Raw genomic sequence first — 18,674 nt, 5'->3', positions numbered from 1 at the left:
AGCCTGCAAGAGCAGCTCAGACTGGTGGGAGCAAATCATGCTGACCACTTGGAACAACCAGCAGTGGCTGGAGACGTTCTGAATGACCAAGGAGATGTTTAATCATATCATCTCAATGTGGGGGCCCCACGTTGCGAGGCAGGGCACCAACATGCATCAGGGTATCTGGCCAGACGAGAGTGGCAATAGCCATCATGAAACTGGCCACCCCGTGCAGCCTCCGCTACGTCGCAAACCAGTTCAGTGTGGCTCCCTGTACAGCTGGGGTGGCAAGTCATGAGGTATGCCAACTGCTAAAGGACATCACTGCAAAAAATGTATCTGCCTTGGGAATCCACAGCAGGTCATAAGTGGCTTCAATGACAAGAGGTTCCCTAATTGCATGGGGGCTCTAAACAGCACTCACATCCCAGTGCTGTGCCCTTTGGGGAGGGGGAGGTCTTTCACAAACAGGAATGGATTTGCCTCTGTAATGCTGCAATCCATGGTGGTCCACTGGGGCTGGTTCACAAACATTTTTACGGGGCGGGCCAGCAGCGCATATGTTCAGAAACTCTGCTCTCCCTGGCCTCGTGGAGAAAGGACACTAGGCACCCGGAACCCATGAGACAGTGATCCCAGTGTTGCTATTCCCCAGTTATATTAGTGGATACTGCCTACTCCCTAAAACCCTGGCTCATGAAGACTTATGGAGGGAAAGTTTTGGACTCAAAAGCTGCTTTTCAACTACCGTCTGAGCAACTGCAGGATGGCTGTTGAATGTGCCTTTGGCTGACTGAAAGGATATTGGCAGGCGCTTACCTGCTGACTCGAGGTGGAGCCAGAAAATATCATGGCATTTGTAGTGGCAGCCTGCATGCTGCACAACATCTGTGAAAACCATGGAGAAGTTTTCAGGGAGTCGTGGGCTGAAGAAGTGCAACAGGCAGCAGGCAGACAGAGACATGGCCAGGCAGCAGCACAGGGACCAAGGAGATATCAACAAGGAGAAGCTGGTCGAGCAGTACTTGTTCGGGACTTCCTGGCAGCACATATTGCTGACAGCAACTAGCAGTGCCCTTTCTTTTCAGTACAATAAATTCTTCTAAAATTTTCAACTAAACATCTGTGTCTGTCTGCAGGAGTGTGCAGTGTAGCAGATGGAGGTGTGGAGGGGAGGACGAGCAGGGTGAGGGGCTCATTACACATGGCAGAGTGTTGCTGCTTGGAGTCTGGCAGTGGTTGGGAGTGGGGGGGATCATTACACACTGGCACCTACTGCCCCGTGGGTAGAAGGGTTAAGTACATTGTCACCAGGCACCCGCCCTCCCCTGGCCAGTCATGGGGGATGGGCGGGGGCCGAGTAAATAGTCTGAAGTCCACCTTAGGAGTGTGACTGAAGGGATGGGGGGAGGTCATATTCCACCCAAAGCTCAACAGCAACCTTTTTTTACATTTTTTGTATTTATGCACCCACCCCTTTTGTTTTTTAATAAGGTTTTGTAAATTTTGTAATAATGTTTTGTAATTTTTTTTGACTACTTATGTGTGGCATGTTTTCTTTCTTCATCTTTTCTTTCTTCATGGGGTTGGTTTGGAGAGATGATGCATAACTGCACCCACCAGTGATGCAGCCTGGAGATGCTTTCTTTTGATTCAAATTTTTGCGAATAGTTTCACAAAAGAAAGGAGCCAGTCAATCACAAGATTAATTGTCTTTCAACAATCCATTACTCTCTTTATTGGTTTTCTTTTCAATAGCAAAAGCAGGAGCGAGTTACATTTGTATTACATGGTTTATATGGTCTACGCGGGTTACAAATGTACTTACAGACATTTACATGGGTTACTAAATGACCTCTCTGGTAGGATGTAAAGTGGTGCAGCACAGCTGTAAGAGGAAGGCTTGACAGTGGGTGACCTCCTTTTTCTTCCCAACAAGAGGAGGAAACTACAAATCAGTCAGGAAATTCATAAAAAAAAAAAATGACTGCTAACTCCAAAGATTCTTTCCCCCAATGGAAAAGTGTGTGTGTGTGTGTGTGTGTGTGTGTGTGTGTGTGTGTGTGTGTGTGTGTGTGTGTGTGTGTGTGTGTCCATCCCATGCAGCAGGGAGAAAAGAGTGCCCAGGCAGAATGGATTCAGAGCCCCAACTTTCATCTTTGCCAGTGGTAGTAAAGTGGTGGTGCATAGGAGGGAGTGACAGTGGGTGGGTGATAGAGCTGTGTGAAGCTTTGGTAAACGATTCAGCTTGAAGGAGATCAGGTCCGATTTGGAGACCAAATCTCCAAATCTGAATTTAATCAGGAGACCAAGTAAAAGCTCTGAATTGAATCAGAAGCCTCTGAATAGATTCAGAAAAGATTCAGCCGATTTAGAGATTTGGCCATAGAATAAACAGGCAGCAGTCATCACCATGCTGGACACAGCTGCCTCCAGCTGGTAATTCTGTTGTGGTGGGCAGAGTGGGGAGGGAACAGGTGTGGGGGAGCGAGGGATTGGGGCTGGGACAAGCTGCCCAGTTGGAGCAGGGGACATGGGATATGGGGAGGAGGGCAGAGAGGGCAAAGGATGTGGGCAAGGCCATGCTTGGAGCAGGAGCTATGCTCTGCTGCTGCTTGCCCAACCCACCGGGGGGGCAGAATGCAGGCATGGCTCACTACGGGCTGAAGGGGGCGAACGGCAGCAGGGAATAGCCCCCCCCCTCCCCCCCTGCTCCCAGCACTGCCACGCCTGCATCCTGCACCCCCCGACCCACATCCCTGAGTCCCATGCTCCCCACCCTGACTGGGCATCTTGTCCTAGCCCAAGCCCTCCCTCCCCCACATCCCTTCCCTCCCCCCTCCCCCAACTGCAACAGACTTGCCAGCTGGAGGCAGCTGTGTCCAGTGTGTTAAAGACTGCTGCCTGTTTAGTCTATAGCTGAATCTCTGAAGCTGTGCGGAATCTTCAGATCTGATTCAGCCGAATCAAATTGGGACAGTGATTCGAATCTACAAATCAAATCACTGTCCCTCTGAATCAAATGAATCTGAAGCGAATACTTGCCACTTTGCACAAGCCTAGTGGGTGACCTCCCTGTTGGGACGAAGTATCCAAACCTTTCCTGGTACAGATTAACCTGGCTTCAGACCTGAGGAATATGCTTCTTGTCAGTGCAGTGAGTGAGTGTGCTAAATCTGTGTGCGTGCGCGTCATGCAGCAGGGAGAGAAGAGTGCCCAAGCAGCAGGGATTTAGAACCCCAACTTTCAGTTTTGCCGTTGGTAGTGAAGTGGTGCATGGCTGTAAGAGGAAGGATTGACTGTGGTTGACCCGTGATTATATTAAATGGCACGTCTGACAGTCAGCATCCACCTGGACTATTCTCCTTAGTTCTGGAATGGGAATGTTTGAAATAGGAAGGTTTGAAAAGAGAAATGTTCAAGGAAGTCCTAGGGTAGGGGTAGCAAACCCAAAACATACAAGTGTGAGTGTGTTATTATAAAAGTCTATATAGACTTATGATAACTTAGAGTTACTATAAGTTATGTTCATTATCATTATATATAATTATAATAACTGTAAGTTATTAGGTAGTCATAACCATTATTATAATTATTATATTATACTTATAATAACTTATAAGTCTATATAGTCTACAGTATACAATCTATATAAGTCTACAGACATCAGGCTATATATAATATAAGTCTATACATGAGCCTATGTAATTGTAATGCAATCATCTTTGGGCCGGGGCGAGGGCTGCTCCCTGCTTCCACCTGTCCCCACCTCCTACCGCTGCTTTGGGCCAGGGCTGGGGCCTGGGCCATTTCTCCCCACTGTTTCAGTCCGGGGTCTGGGTTGCTCCCCACCTCCCCTCCGTTGCTTCATGCCGAGGCTGGGGCTGCTTCCCGCCTCCCCATGCTGCTTGGGGCCAGGGCCTGAGCCATTTTCCCCCTCCCTTTCAGGATGGGGACAGGGCCAGGGTGCTCCCTGCCTCCCCCTGTCTCTGCATCCCCCTGCTGCTTCGGGCTGGGGCCTGGGCCATTTGCCCTCCCCCCTTTGTGGCAGGGCCAATCCCTGCCTCCCCCTGTCCCCACTTCCCTCCACCGCTTCAGGCCAGGGCCATTATCCCCCCTCCTTTGGGCAGGGGCTGGGGTCTCATCAGGAAGGGGAGGGGAGAAGAGGGGAGGGCTGCATTGGTGACAATACACTGCTTCTTAAGTACCCCCGCCTGCTTCTTTGCACCACTGGAGAACTCTATATAACAAAAGACTAATGTAAATAATACATACCATGGCATATAGTTCAGAGAATGCTGAAGGAAGTGGCCTTTTCCTCTTCTGGAAGCAGCCACCGTAGAGCTACCATGAAAACACAGAAAAAGAGGATAGAATTTTTTATTGAAAACCAACATGCAGGACCATTGGGGGGGTGGGGAGGGATGGCAAATCAGGGCAACTGCCTCAGGCCCCACAGAGCTGGGCTGAGTGGCCATGGTGACTCCACACTGCCACTGCTGGCTTCACATCTGGCCAGTCGTCAGCCCCCCTGCACTGCCAATACCACTGGTGGCTTCTTTGAATCCAGAGCATGTGGGATTGGGGGGGTGGGGCCCAGCACAGGCCAATTTGTCCTGCACCCTGCTCAGGTCATCTCTGCCAACATGCACCAGCTACAAATAAAACGTTCCAACAAACTGGTTTTACAAGAAAATTGAAGTAAACAAATTGACCCCCTCCTCTCTCACTTACCAATGAATGCATAATGGTGCTGCTTTTTTTCAAGTCACATGTCACAAAGCTGCACTCATCCAGGGACTTGAAGATTCCCTGAACCCCAGTTCTTCAGCCTGCAGTATTGTTGAATGCTATGGTCCCATTTTTTTCTGCCTCTGGTGTTTAGCCATGTCTCATCCACCTCCCCCCACTCATTGATTCTGAGCATGCACAGTGCGACCACTATTCCCCAAATTTATAGGCCTTGAGTGGAACAGGTTCCTCTCCCCCTCCCACCTGGCCTCATTTTGGTGTGAAAAAAACCCCAGACAGTCTGGCGCCAGGCTAGAAAAGAGCTCGAAAAGAAGGCAAGAAAAGTGGGTAGGATAGCTTTGTGTGTGAAAAGTTTCTGGGTTTTGTACAAAAGTTCTTGGGTCTGTACAGGGCAGCCAGATGCAAGCCCCAGAGGCAGAGCAGACTGGCCAGGCATCAGTCCCTGTGAGGGACTTCGCAAAATGTCTGGCAGCTTCCCAGGCTAGATTTTGTAAGCAGCACAGAGACCAAGGAGATATCCTCTAGGAGAGGCTGGTTGGGAGAAGCAGCGCAAGTGTGGGATTGCCTAGCAGCATACAACTAGCAGTGTATGCTAGTTTACAATTTACATCTGTGTCTGTCTGTCACAGATGTATACACCTCTCTTGGGGGCTGGGGGGAGGGGCAGATGGCTGGATAGCATACCTCTACCTGGGGCTGGAGGGTGAGGGTGGTGGATGTGGACTGAATGTACTGGGGGCGGGGGGCATACTCCACCTGAAGCCCAACAGCAACCCACCGTTTCAAAAACATTTCACAACACCCACTCCAAGTCACATGTTGCACTGCAAAAACAGATTCACAGTGGAACTTGGGTGGGGAAGGGGGGCAGGGAGAGCAGCACCATTGACATATCCCCGTGGAAAACGCTGGACGTGTCTCCATAAAAACTGTTCCAAGCCCTGTCAGTTTGACAGTGCTGGGAAATGTAATCCTAAAAACCCACAAGCACCACCATCAGCCGCATTTGCCAAGCAACACTCACCCACTAATCTAAGCCTCAACCATAGGGTCACATACTGGGAGACCATCTCAAGCCTAACTGGGTGCAAGTGGCAGGATTTTGGGGTGAATGTGCCCAGCTGTGGGGTGCAGGGGGGGAGGGGGAGACTTAGCAGGAGACTCCTGGTGGGGGCAAGGGGTAGGGGACTGTGGAAGCCATTTCACATGTGCCTCCTGCTGTAATTCATTAGGAAAGACATGGGGGGGGGTAGATTGGTATTTGGCTCCCCCTGCTGGAATCTGCAGAGAATGACACACAGGAGCTACTTTGCTCAAAAGAGTGTGTAGTTCAAACACAAATACGTCATGCCAAATTAACCCAGGCTAAAATTTTAAAGGCACGGTTAATTAACAAGGACTAAACATCATGTCATCTACAAGAGCCCTACAGAGCTCAGACAGCAGCCTAAAGCTGCCCCCAGGTCTGAGTCCAGCTCCTTCAGTCCAGTCCTGGCTGACTGAGCAAATGAAATCTCCAGCTCCACAGTGCACTTCTCTGTGTAGAGCTGACCAGGTTCTACATGCACACTGCTCTCTTTTCCTCTTACTTTAGCTTCAATCTTCCTCTTCCTTTTTTCCTTGTCCCACCAGCCCCTGGGGGTTTCTGAGAGTTGTAGTCCATAATATTAGTCAGCACAGCTCTGCAGACTTCCCCCTGGTTCCTCCTGCTGTTACACACATTATATTCACATTACAATGTCAATATATATTTTAGATCATTAAATTAACTTTTATGATCTGACATCCAGGCCCAGTCCATGCCCTCATGAAGATGTGAGTTGTATAGTTGAGTATAAATTTGCTGACATAATTCAACATTCCTAGAAATCTTTGAATTCCATTTTTTTCTTCAAGTTTTGCCATGCTCAGTATTTCCTAAATCTTTGAATATCAGATAGGAGTCCCCTTGAGATCATTCACTTACCCAAATATGTTATTTCAGTTTCAGACAACATTGACTGAAACACATGTATTCCCCATGTACATAGATGCACCTTGGAAATTTCCCAGGCTGCATTTTTGTAAGAGAATAAAGCTGGAGTTTCCCACTTCCAGAGATACACCCCAGGAAATCTCCAAGGCACATCTCTTGAAGAAGGTAAAGCTGAGGTTTCCCATTCACAGACACTTAATGTAATTAGGTTGTGGCAGGCCAGTAGGGGGTGTTCCTGTGCTAAGCCACCCACCTCACTGCTCTCAACCACCTTCCAGGCTCTGAGTGCCTCCCTGGGGGCACCTCACATGTGGCCAATCCCCTTCCTGGAGCACACCCGCAAGCCTGGCGGTAATGCTGCCACCACCCAGGATCCGGACTGATTTTGGCCTTGTGCCCCCTGGGAAACACAGGCCTAGTAGTCCTTCAGAGGTACCTGACCCACTGAAAGAACTTGGGGTGCTTCCCTCACTCAAACACAAATAGTGGTCTCCCTTAGTCAGCCAAACCAAGGGGACCCCAAGGCATAATCTAGTCCCTCTCCCAATAAGTCTCCCATGCTAGGTACAGAGGAGAAATTTATTGGTTACAAGGAGTAGGTTTGGAATAGAGTACAGGGTAGAGCAATATCAGAGAAATCCCTTAGAGCAAACAGTGGCATGGTAGCCTTTGTTCACACATCTGAGTTACTGCAAGCTATATATCTAGTTAGATCTCAAGTAGCTTAATTACAAGTATTATCCAGAGGCAGGTGGAGATTCCTTCTGGAGGCAAGCAGTTCACTGAACATGAGTTTCAAGAGAGAGAGCAAGTTTTAGATGGTCCAGCTTCTCTGAGGGTCCTCATCATGGCTGTTACCCCTCCTCCTGGGCAGTCTTAAATTTATATAGACCCCTATGACCTCATTTACCTGATCAAATGAAGGCCAGTAGTTGTTGGCTGCCAGCCAACCAATTTGAAATGCATCACTGGCTGCTAGGTAGACTGTCAGGGTCTCTAGCCTCCCTCACAGTCCTGATGTCATTGCTTAGAACACTAGGGAGTTTAAGACCCCACCCAGGTGTGTGAGGCCAGTCACATAGGCAAAGGAAGCAGGTTCCTCCTCCCTCAGGAATGTAGCCAGCTCAGGTTACAACTCAGAGTTACCTGAAGCAGATGGGTGACCATGGTAACCAAATTGTCAGATAGATAATTATCAGAGTTTGGGGAAGGACAGAGATGGCATTCTGCCACAAAGGTCACATCAAACCATTGGACCTAGCTAGTCCTAATTAAGAGGTGAAGGCAAGTCATCCCCCAAACAGGTATCACCTGCAGCAAACTTAGAGCTGTGCCCAGGGTCCTAGCTGAGATGAGTGAGGCAAAGCCAGTCCCCTGAAACCACCAGCAGCAAGTCCCACCTGATACAGCCCCAAAAAGGCAGGCCCAGCCTGCAGTCTTCTTGTTTAGGCAAAGGTGAAAGTTTTCACTCCTGACCTTCTGTGTACTTCCTAGCTGGTTTTCCAGTTCTGTCTCCTGGGTCCAACTGTGGCTTACAATTTTGGTTCTTGGCTCTTGATTCTGGTTTGACCTTTAGCTCGGGCTTTCATCTCCTGATCCTCAGCTTACCCTGGCTTTGGCTTTTGACTCTGGCCTGTTTTGATTTAAGCTGTGGCTCCCAAATCCAATTCTGAGACCAGACGCCTCTGCACCCCTTATTTCCTGGGGAACTGATCTGCACTACATCCATGCTTTGGGTATCTAATCATTAGGCCAGGCTGCTTGTGTCCCAGTTTCCTAATGTTTGCCCTGGAGATTTCCCAGGGTGCATCTCTATAAGAGGAGAAATCCAAGGAAATGCTCCTGGGGCTTGAGGGGACTGATTCTGGGTGGGAATTCCCAGGATGTGTGGGATTGGCCCCTCAAGTTCTGTCTTTGATGGTTGGAGTATGCAGGAAACTCAGAGCTGACCATGTTCTCCTGCCATACACCTAACAGCCATCCCCTACAAAATAACACCACAAACTGAGACTACCTATGTCTTGGCCACACATTTTGGGAGTTTTTGGTGTGACAGGTGGTATGGACAGCTGTTTGTTTTCTTGGCCCTTATGCTACCATAAAAAATTCTTATGGTACCACAAAGGCAACATCTGTTTTCATCCTGTGTCACAGTTCCTACAAATCCAAACCACTGATTTGTCTCTTTGTAAGGCAACTGTGCTGTACCTGGGTAACTAGGTCAGCAACACTCAACCCCTTAAGTTGGACCATCTAAGCCTCAGCCTGCCGATTGGTTCATGGGCTGCTCTTAAGGAGCTCTGACAGCATCTGGCCCCTACTGTGCAACAAACAGGCCTCAGTCTGTTCATAGCTCTTATCTGTGTGACTTCCCCAGTGCCTGCTCCTGCATTCCTGCCCACGTACCCATTCCCTGAACTTCAGAACCCCAGTTTGACCTTGGCTGGCTCTGGCCATGTACAAAGACACTGTGTTTGGCTGGGGAAGTAACCAGGTATGGCCACACTCCTAGCCAAAAAGGGGCTGGGTCAATTCAGGATCCTATGACCTCACTGAGAGAAATGGGATACCAACAGCCTCACATTCTGTTTACCCTTTGTGTATTTATTTTATTAACTTCAAACTAGCAATTATTTACCTGGAAGGGAGATTCTTATTTCATCTGGAAACTTTCACACAGAGTTGTTTAGAAAACACAAACCAGCTTGTTTCTCTAAGCTGTAAAACCAAAACCAAGAGTGGAGGTAAAATGCTAAAACTGGCTATTTTGCTCAACTCAAGGCCTTTCTTTCTGAGCCTGGTTCTATTTGAGACTCATTAAAATGCAGAAAAAGGGGAGTGGTCTGGTTCCTAGTCCAATTCTGTTGCAGTGTACACAGTGTACATGTCCCCGTCCCCCCCAGCACAGAGAGCCCTGCCTCTCAATAAACAGGAAGCTGTCAAGCAGGGGCTGAATAAGTCATTTCAGGGAGCTTGTACCAAACTGGCTGTCAATTCATGAATGTGTAGGAAGGAAAAAGCTGTGAATACTCCTTTGTCACCCCGTCTGGCATGGACAGAGGCTCTGTGAACAGGACAAGAATATGACCATTTAGAATGGAGTCAGCTGCCCTTTAACAAATTAAATGAACTCTCCCCTTTCCTGCAGGCTCTATTCTGAGGAGAATAGGAACTTGACAGTGAACAGAGTTGTTTTTTTTTTTCCAGGAGCTAGGTTATATGTTGCAAAAAGTGTCTGCAATAGTCTACAAAACAGCACATTAGAGGGAAACTCCTCAACAACATGGAAAAGCCTCTATAGTGTTTTTCTCTTGGTATTGCTATTCTGTTTTAGGAGAAACTCTGTGAATTAGGTGGCCCTGGTACAGACCTGACCATGCTTTCTGTCCACTTTCATATGACCAGCTGCAAAAATACAGTACAATGTTTTTATTAGAACTGGTTGGAACAGCTTCAATTGAAACATATTTCATTGAAATATGTAGTTAATTTAAAATCAAAGCACTTCACAAAACCAGAGTTGATTTATACCAGAATTTCCTTTTGTTTAAAAAAAGAAAAGTACAACACGTTCAAACAATGTTAAAAAAAATCTCATTTTGATATTTAACATTTCAATTTAATGAACATGATTTTTTGCATATGTTATTGCAATGTTTAAATGGATTTTGTTTTAAAATTGTTTTGAAAGATCTAAAAATTAATGTATTTTTTCCTGTGGGAAATTTCAAACTTTTGGTTCCAAGTCAACAATAAAGACAAATATGAAATCTCAAAATTCTGCAAGAAATTAATCTTCAGTGCTCTGTAGACCATGTGCCTTTCTGTAGGTTTCTGGTTCAATACACAAGGAAGTAAATTTCTTGGGAAGACAATTTGATGCTAGTTATGTGATTACCTGAAGTTATTCAGAAAGGCTCTGAGTGTTTGATTTATTCCTACTGTAAAAGCGGGGACCTAGAAGTGATCTTGCAGAGGTTGTGAAATGTCCAGAGAGACCGATGAAGTCCAGAAACCAGTCTTCATGCCAAATTGGAGGACAGCAAATATATTTACTGGGTGCATTTATACAATCAATCTCTCCACACACATGCTTACCAAAACTGAAAAATCTGTCCTTTCTAAAGGCCTAAACTTCTGTCCAGAAAAATACCTTAATAAAATACTTCAATGTGGAGAACTAGAAGAATTCTTCCAACGTCTCTGCCTCAAAGAATATTTCCATGACCAAACTGAATCCACTCCCAACATCTCATCCTCTGACAACATTGAGGACAAGATCAACCCCAAAACCCCCCCCAAAAAACATCAGATTGGATACCTCACAGTGGACAAAATCCTAACCTTGACCACTACATTGACTGCTTCAGGGAAAGAATGAACAATGAAATAATCAACAAAACATGCCACCATAACAACCTCTCTCTACCAGGGAGAAAGGCCGTAGAATCTCTAAGATCTAACCACCAAATAGTAATAAATCAGCAGATAAAGGAGGAGCCATAGTCATCCTAAACCATGAAAACTACATAAAAGAAGCCAACAGACAACTCTCTGACACCACCTACTACAAAGAACTACAAGAAGATCCTACTCCACTTTTCACCATGAAACTCAACAATACCATCAAATCATTTCCATCAGGACTACAAGAAAAACTACAGATCTTGATCTCCCCCACTACCTAACCCAGGGACTTTTTACATGATCCCTAAAATCCACAAACAAGGGAACCCTGGCAGACCTATCATATCCAACCATGGGACCCTAACTGAGGAAATATCAGGTTTCATTGAATCAATCCTAAAACCACTTGTCACCCACAGAACAAGTTTTGTCTAAGACACTACAGACTTTCTACGGAAACTTAAAAACATAGATCACCTTCCCAGCAACACCCTCCTAGCCACCATGGACATTACCGGCCTATATATCAGCATCCCACACCAGGATGGCATCCAAGCCTGCCTTACATATCTACAGGAACAAGATTACAACTCAGAATACAGACCCAAAGATATTACTGACCTTATACACTTCATCCTCACACACACAACAATTTCACTTCTAATAACCAACACTTCCTCCAGACCATGAGAACAACTATGGATACCAAAATGGCCCCACAGTATGCCAACCTTTTTATGAGCCACCTGGAAGAAGACTTCCTCAAGAACTGCACCATCAAACCCTTGCTATACTTAAGACATATTGATGACATCTTCATCATTTGGACTGAAAACCTGCAATCTCTGCTGAATTTCTGATGGAACTCAATCAATCACCATAACTGGGTGGACAGGTCATTTTCAACCTGGAGGGATGTGGGCAGTGGGGTCCCCCAGGGCTCAGTCCTCAGACCCACACTGTTCAACATCTTCATCAGTGACTTGGATGAGGGGGTAAAAAGCATCCTATTCAAATTTGTTGACAACAGTAAGATGTGGGAGGAAGTGGGTACACTAGAAGGGAGGAATAGGCTGCAAATGGACCTAGACAGGTTACAGGGGTGGGCAGATGAGAACAGGATGGGTTTCAACACTGACAAGTGCAAGGTGCTGCACCTGGGGAGGAAGAACTAGCAGCATACCTACAGGCTGGGGAACTCCCTTCTCGTCAGTGCAGAGGCAGAAAAGGATCTTGGAGTCATTATTGATGCCAAAATGAACATGGGCCAACAGTGTGGGGATGCGGTCAGGAAGGCCAACCGCACCTTGTCATGCATCCACAGATGCATCTCAAGCAGGTCCAAGGAGGTGATCCTCCCTCTGTATGCAACACTGGTCAGGCTGCAGTTGGAGTACTGTGTCCAGTTCTGGGCACCGCACTTCAGGAGGGATGTGGACAGCATTGAGAGGGTCCAGAGGAGGGCCACCCGCATGATCAGGGGGAAGTAGGTCAGGCCTTACGAGGAGAGGCTAAGGGACCTGAACCTGTTCAGCCTCCACAAGAGAAGGCTGAGGGGGGATCTAGTGGCCTGTTATAAACTAGTCAGAGGGGACTAGCAGGCATTGGGGGAGTCCCTGTTCCCCTGAGCACTGCCAGGAGTGACTAGAAATAACGGTCACAAGCTGGCCGAGGGTAGATTTAGACTAGACATCAGGAGGCGCTACTTCACTGTCAGGGCGGCTAGAATCTGGAACCAACTTCCAAGAGAAGTGGTGCTGGCTCCTACCCTGGGGGTCATTAAGAGGAGGCTAGATGAACACCTTGCTGGGGTCGTTTGACTCCAGTGCTCTTTCCTGCCATGGCAGGGGGTCAGACTTGATGATCTGTCAAGGTCCCTTCTGACCCTACCAACTATGAAACTATGAAACCATCCCCCCATCTGACTCTCTCTAGAATACTCCAGCACCAACATCTCCTTTTTAGACACAATGATCAGTATCCAGAATGATAAAATACAGACCACGTTATACAAGAAACCCACAGAACAACATACATATCTGCACATAACCAGCAATCACCCTAAACACATAAAAAAAGCTGTGATATACAGCCAAGCCCTCAGATACTACCGAATTTGCACTGAAGAGAACACCCAGGATTGCCACCTCACCAATCTTGAAAAGGCTTTCACCCAACAAGGACACTCCTCCAGACAGATAGACTGCATGTTTAAAAGAGCCACCTGGATACCACGTGAAGAATTGCTGCAGTACAGAAGAAAAACCCCCGCAAGTCACACACCGCTGGTTATGACATATCACCCCTCCCTCAAACCCATACAGAAAATCCTCAGACAATTGCAACCCATACTAGAGAGAGACCCTATTCTGAAAGAGATCTTCCTAGAGCCACCCATCCTAGCCTTCAAACAAGCACCAAACCTCACTAACCTCATCACCAGAAGCAAACTTCCTATGACCCAGAAGATACCAAATGGATCCAAACCATGCCATGACAAGAAATGCAAAACCTGCCAAAACATCTCCACCACCCCCACAATTACTACACCCCACAACAGAGCCATCAGCATTCCCAGATCTTATAGTTGCACCTCCAGAAATGTAATACATCTCATCCAGTGCACCAAATGCCCTGATGGAAAATAAGTAGAAGAGACCAAACAACAACTGTGCACCAGAATGAATGCACACCGGAAATCTATCAAAGACAGGAATACCCAATGACCTGTGGGGACACATTTCTCACAAGAAAACCACTCTCTCTCCAATCTCTCAGTTCTAATCCTCCAAGGAAACTTCATCGTTTCATAGTAGCTAGGGTCAGGAGGGACCTGAACAGTTCATCTAGCCTGACCCCCTGCCACAGACAGGAATGAATGCTTGGGTTCACAAGACCCCAGACAGGTGATTATCCAACCTCCTCTTGAATTTACCCAAGGTAGGGGTGAGGTCCACTTCCCTGGGAAGTTGGTTCCAGATTTTGGCCACCCTAACTGTAAAATATTGCCTTCTGATCTCTAACCTAAACCTATTCTCCATCAGCTTATTACCATTGTTCCTTGTCACCCCAGGTGGTGCTGGGGAGAAAAGGGCTCTACCTATTTGCTGCTGATCTCCCCTGATGAGTTTGTAGGCAGTCACCAGGTCCCCCCTCAGCCTCCTCTTGCTGAGGCTGAACAGGTTCAGGTCCCTCACTCTCTCCTCATAGGGCCTGTCCTGCTGCCCTTTCACCAAGTGGGTGGCCCTCCTCTGAACCCTCTCCAGGTTGGCCACATCCCTTTTGAAGTGCGGCACCCAGTACTGGAGTCAGTACTCCAACTGCGGCCTGACCAAAGTCGCATAGAGGGGGAGTATCACCTCTCTGGACCGGCTTGAGATGCACCTTCGGATGCATGACAAGGTATGGCTGGCCTTGCTGGCTGTGGTCTGGCATTGGTGGCTCATGTTCATCTTGGAGTCAATAATGACTCCAAGATCCCTTTCTGCCTCTGTGCTTTCAAGAAGGGAACTGCCCAGCCTGTATGTATGCTGTGGATTCCTTCTCCCAAGGTGCAGCACCCTGCATTTGTCTATGTTGAACCCCATCCTATTCTCATCTGCTCACTTTTGTAGTCTGTCTAAATCTAGTTGCAGCCTGTCTCTCCCTTCAAGTGTGTCCACCTCACCCCACATTTTAGTGTCATCAGCAAACTTGGACAGTGTGCTTTCCACCCCCTTGTCCAAGTCACTGATGAAGATGTTAAACAGTGTGGGTCCGAGGACCAAGCCCTGGGGTACCCCACTGCTCACATCTCGCCAGTTTGACTACAACCCGTCCACCACTACTCTCTGGGTGTGCCCCATCAGCCAATTTTTTACCCATCCAACTGTGCAGGCATCAATGCCAGAGTCGCTTAATTTATTGATAAGGATGGGGTGAGAGACCGTGTCAAAGGCCTTCTTAAAGTCTAGAAAGACTACGTCTATGGTGACACCATCATCTAAGGATTTAGTTACTTGGTCATAAAAGGCAATCAGGTTGGTCAGGCAGGACCTGCCTTTGATGAACTCATGCTGATTGCCCCTGAGCATGATCTCCCCTGATGGTACCCCACAAATGTGCTCCTTGATGATTCTCTCCAAGATCTTCCCGAGCACCGAGGTGGGGCTTACAGGCCTATAGTTACTTGGGTCCTCCTTCCTCCCTTTCTTTCACAACCTTGTAGATGCTTCAATTTTTTTTAAACTCTTACAAAAATTCTAGCTCCACCCAAGGAGACAAGCAACAGCAGCAGCTGGGGTTTCACCTTTTGGTTAGGCAGGAAAGGAAGGGTAAGTATACTGAAGATTAGGCTCCACCCCTACTCTAGGCACTCATAACTCTGTAAAAATGTTTTTTTCTTCATTTGGCCTTCCCAAAAACAAGGTGCTTGTCTTTTTTTAGAAGGATATGGCATGTGAGAAATGATGGTAAATAGGAAGGATGTTAAATGCCATCTACTAGAGTTCAACTTATTAAAATCAGCAGGTCCCAATAACTGGCTTCCCCAAAATTTAAAATCGTTTAAGGAACATCTAGAACCACTAATATTCAAGACTCCACAATCCGTTAAATAAGTTTCACAGGACTGTAAAGTACTAGATATGCCTATTTTTAGAAGATGAGCCAAATAATTATTGTCAAGTTTGGTTCCTATCAATGTATTGCAAAATAATGAATGGCTATTATGGGAGGCTGCTAAGAAAGATCAAGGGACAAAAACAATTAAAATCAGTCTGGGTGCACTTACATGTGCCTTTTAATATTATGCCTTTTAATTTATTTACACGTGCACCTGAGACCTCAGTACATTGATCCAGGGCTGCCTGGGGCATGAGGGTGTTTCAGTGCTTGGGTTGCCTGCCATCTAGTCCCATGCTGAAACTCTTTTATACCCCCATCCAGCCCCATCCACCCCCATCCAGCCTACTTCCTCTAGCACACTGAGCTAGAGGAAGTAGTCCTGGGCTGGCAGGCTGACCCCCAGAGACCCTTGCCAGTCAGGGCTGCTCCTCCTAGACTATAGATGCTGCACCTGCATAAACTGCAGAGCTTATTGCAATTAACTCTGAAGCAAGAACTTTGCAGTTTATTCTTCAGGTGCCATAAATGCATGTGTAGACAAGCCCAGAGAACTCAAGGCTAGATCAGCTTTCTGGCAACAGCTCCAGGTGGCCAGGGGGAATCTCCAGCTCCATGCATTTGAATTCCTTGGGGGAGGAATGAGAGGAGAAAGGATGGTTACCATCCAACTATATTCCAGCCAAATAAAGGAAGAAGATGTAATTTTTTTGGTTTAGAAGATTTTTTTGGTTTAGAAGATTTTTTTGTGAAAAGTAGGGAAAGTGGAGATAGTCCCAGATAAATTTGGGATATGGACTGGAGTCTGGAAAGCCAGGGTAATGCCGAGAAGCAAGCCTAAGAATCCAAGCAAGGTGCAGCACTTCCCTCCAACAATCCCCCTGGCAGAGCTGTCCCTAAGGTATGGCAAATCCAGGCAAATGCCCCGGGCCATGTACTTTGGTGGGCCTTGCAGAGCTGGACAGAGCGACCGTAGACCCTCCCATGGGGCCCACCTGGAGCTGGAAGCTCAGCCCCACACTGTGGAAGAAGCATGGAGACCTCTCCCTCACTTTGCAGGGGTACCATGACCCCACACAGTGTTGAGGGCCCCGCACAGGCTGATTTGCCCCGGGCCCTGCACACCCCTAGGGTTGGCTCTGCCCCCTAGGTCCACATACGGGCTTTGTATTCTACTAGGGTCAACCCAAACTCTTCTGCTAATGCAGGGAGCAGGGACACCTGGCGGCAAAATGCATGATGAAAATCTGTCATATACAAGGAGAAAGGTCATGAAGCCAAGGACTGTGAACAGGACCGGCACTATAATTTGTCTGGGGAGGAAGGAAATGTCTTTAAAGATTCCCCTCGGTCCTTCATAAACAAGGTGAAAAACAGAGAGCAGAGGCAGATTAAGGTGCACTGTGGCCTTGGGCAAGCACAAAATTGGAGGCCCCCTCTCTCCATGGGAGCTGGGCTGCAGGGAGGGAGATGGGCCCCTTCCCCTCTTAGGGTTGGTGGGGGAAGCTGTGTGGACCCCACTGGACTGGGGGGCATATGTTTGCCTCTTCTCACTGCTCTCGACCCTAACTACAGCCCAATGTGCACATACACAGGCATGTGCACTCTACTCACACTCTTTGCATACAGACACAGACCCACACACACTTTTCCCTCAGAGGACCTCTCCCCTCTGCCACTCTCGATCACATGGAGGCAGCCCTTTGCCCTCCCCCCCCCTTCTCCCACACTATGAGCAGCCTGTGGCTTAGCATCTCTCCCTGCCCAGCCCCTGTTCCACTGACCTGCAAGGAGCTGCTGCCCAGCTGTCCTGTGCAGCCAGGCAAATGAAGAGGACCTGCTTGGCCGGGCCGGACCGGCGGCGTCACTCTGTCTCTGTGGGCAGGCAGCAGCACTGGGAGGGGTAGCTGCGGGGAGAGCTAAAATGAATTTTGGGGGACTCTAGCCCCCAAGGCCCTCCCAGTGCTACCACCCACAAAGACGTAACACAGCAGGGCATTCCAGGCCTGGCCAGCCTGGCCCCAACTGCCCCCCTCACCCCACTAGGTGGGGCGCAGCTCTCCCAGCTCAGCATGGGCCCCTCCCCTCCAGATGTGGCACCACCTGGCTCACCTCCTCCCTCAGGCATGGCGCAGCTCTCTCGGCCCAGACCCAGCCCTGCAGGCCCCTCCCCACAGCCCCATTGGTGGAAGGGCCCCGCTTCCAGATCCCAGGGAAGGAAATGTGAAAGCCGCAGTTTTAAACATGGCGCCAACTGCATCTTTGACTTCCCTGCTGGTGAGAATCCTGGGGCCAGAGCCCTTAATTGGTAGGGGCCCCTGGGCTCATTCCCAGCTGGCCCATACATTAATCCACCTATGACAAAAGAGGATACTACCATTAGCTTATTGGCCCGAAACCACCCCTGACCCAGGCCCCCCAGGCAACAACAGAAAATGGGGAGGCAGTGGCAGCAGAGGAGGATGTAACAGGGGAGAGTACCCAGTAGAAGAAAGAAAGGAGCCAAAACTGGGTTTTCCCAGCTCCTGGGTCTATCAGTGCTCTCCTGAGTAGCTAAACAAGGAAACAGAAAGGTTGCAAAGGAAGCAGGAGGGAGAGATGGAGAAGATGAACCTAGCCACCCCAGAAGGGAGCCCCCCAAAAAGAACTCTTTTTGGAAGGGAATCCAGCTCAGAAAGGGAGATCCTGAGGGAACAGGGTAAAATCCACAGACAGATCAGAATGGCTGGGCACAGTAGCAGAAGCACAGGAAACTCCAGACATCCCCCCAAACCATCCAAATAAAAAAGATCTGGTTCCCCAGGGGGCTCCCCCATGAGTCAGGGGAAAGTCTGAGCCTGAACAAGGAACCTAAACACAGAAAGAAATTAAAAAGGAAAGGCTTTCACTGCCCTCCTTCACTGCATTATGGGTTATGGGGATACGAATTGTCTCTCTGAATGCGAGAAGCCTGATA

At 48.1% G+C, this 18,674-nt stretch overlaps 1 long non-coding RNA gene across 2 annotated transcripts; it reads right to left on the bottom strand.

Annotated features, from left to right (window-relative positions):
• Positions 1-1,701: 1,701 nt before the first annotated feature.
• On the bottom strand, positions 1,702-17,619 carry LOC106739839 (uncharacterized). 2 transcript variants are annotated; one of them, XR_009456320.1, is made up of 3 exons: positions 17,503-17,619; positions 4,258-4,326; positions 1,702-1,930 (listed from the first exon to the last, which is right to left on the bottom strand). It is a non-coding gene; the product is annotated as an uncharacterized LOC106739839 (long non-coding RNA). The 2 variants fall into 2 exon arrangements; XR_002088726.2 differs by lacking the exon at positions 17,503-17,619 and adding an exon at positions 4,717-4,925.
• Positions 17,620-18,674: the final 1,055 nt, after the last annotated feature.

The sequence above is a fragment of the Alligator mississippiensis genome, chromosome 13 (assembly GCF_030867095.1).
Source record: "Alligator mississippiensis isolate rAllMis1 chromosome 13, rAllMis1, whole genome shotgun sequence".
NCBI lineage: Eukaryota > Metazoa > Chordata > Crocodylia > Alligatoridae > Alligator > Alligator mississippiensis.
The sequence above is the reverse complement of the archived record's forward strand: the minus strand, read 5'-3'. Positions and strand labels throughout refer to the sequence as shown.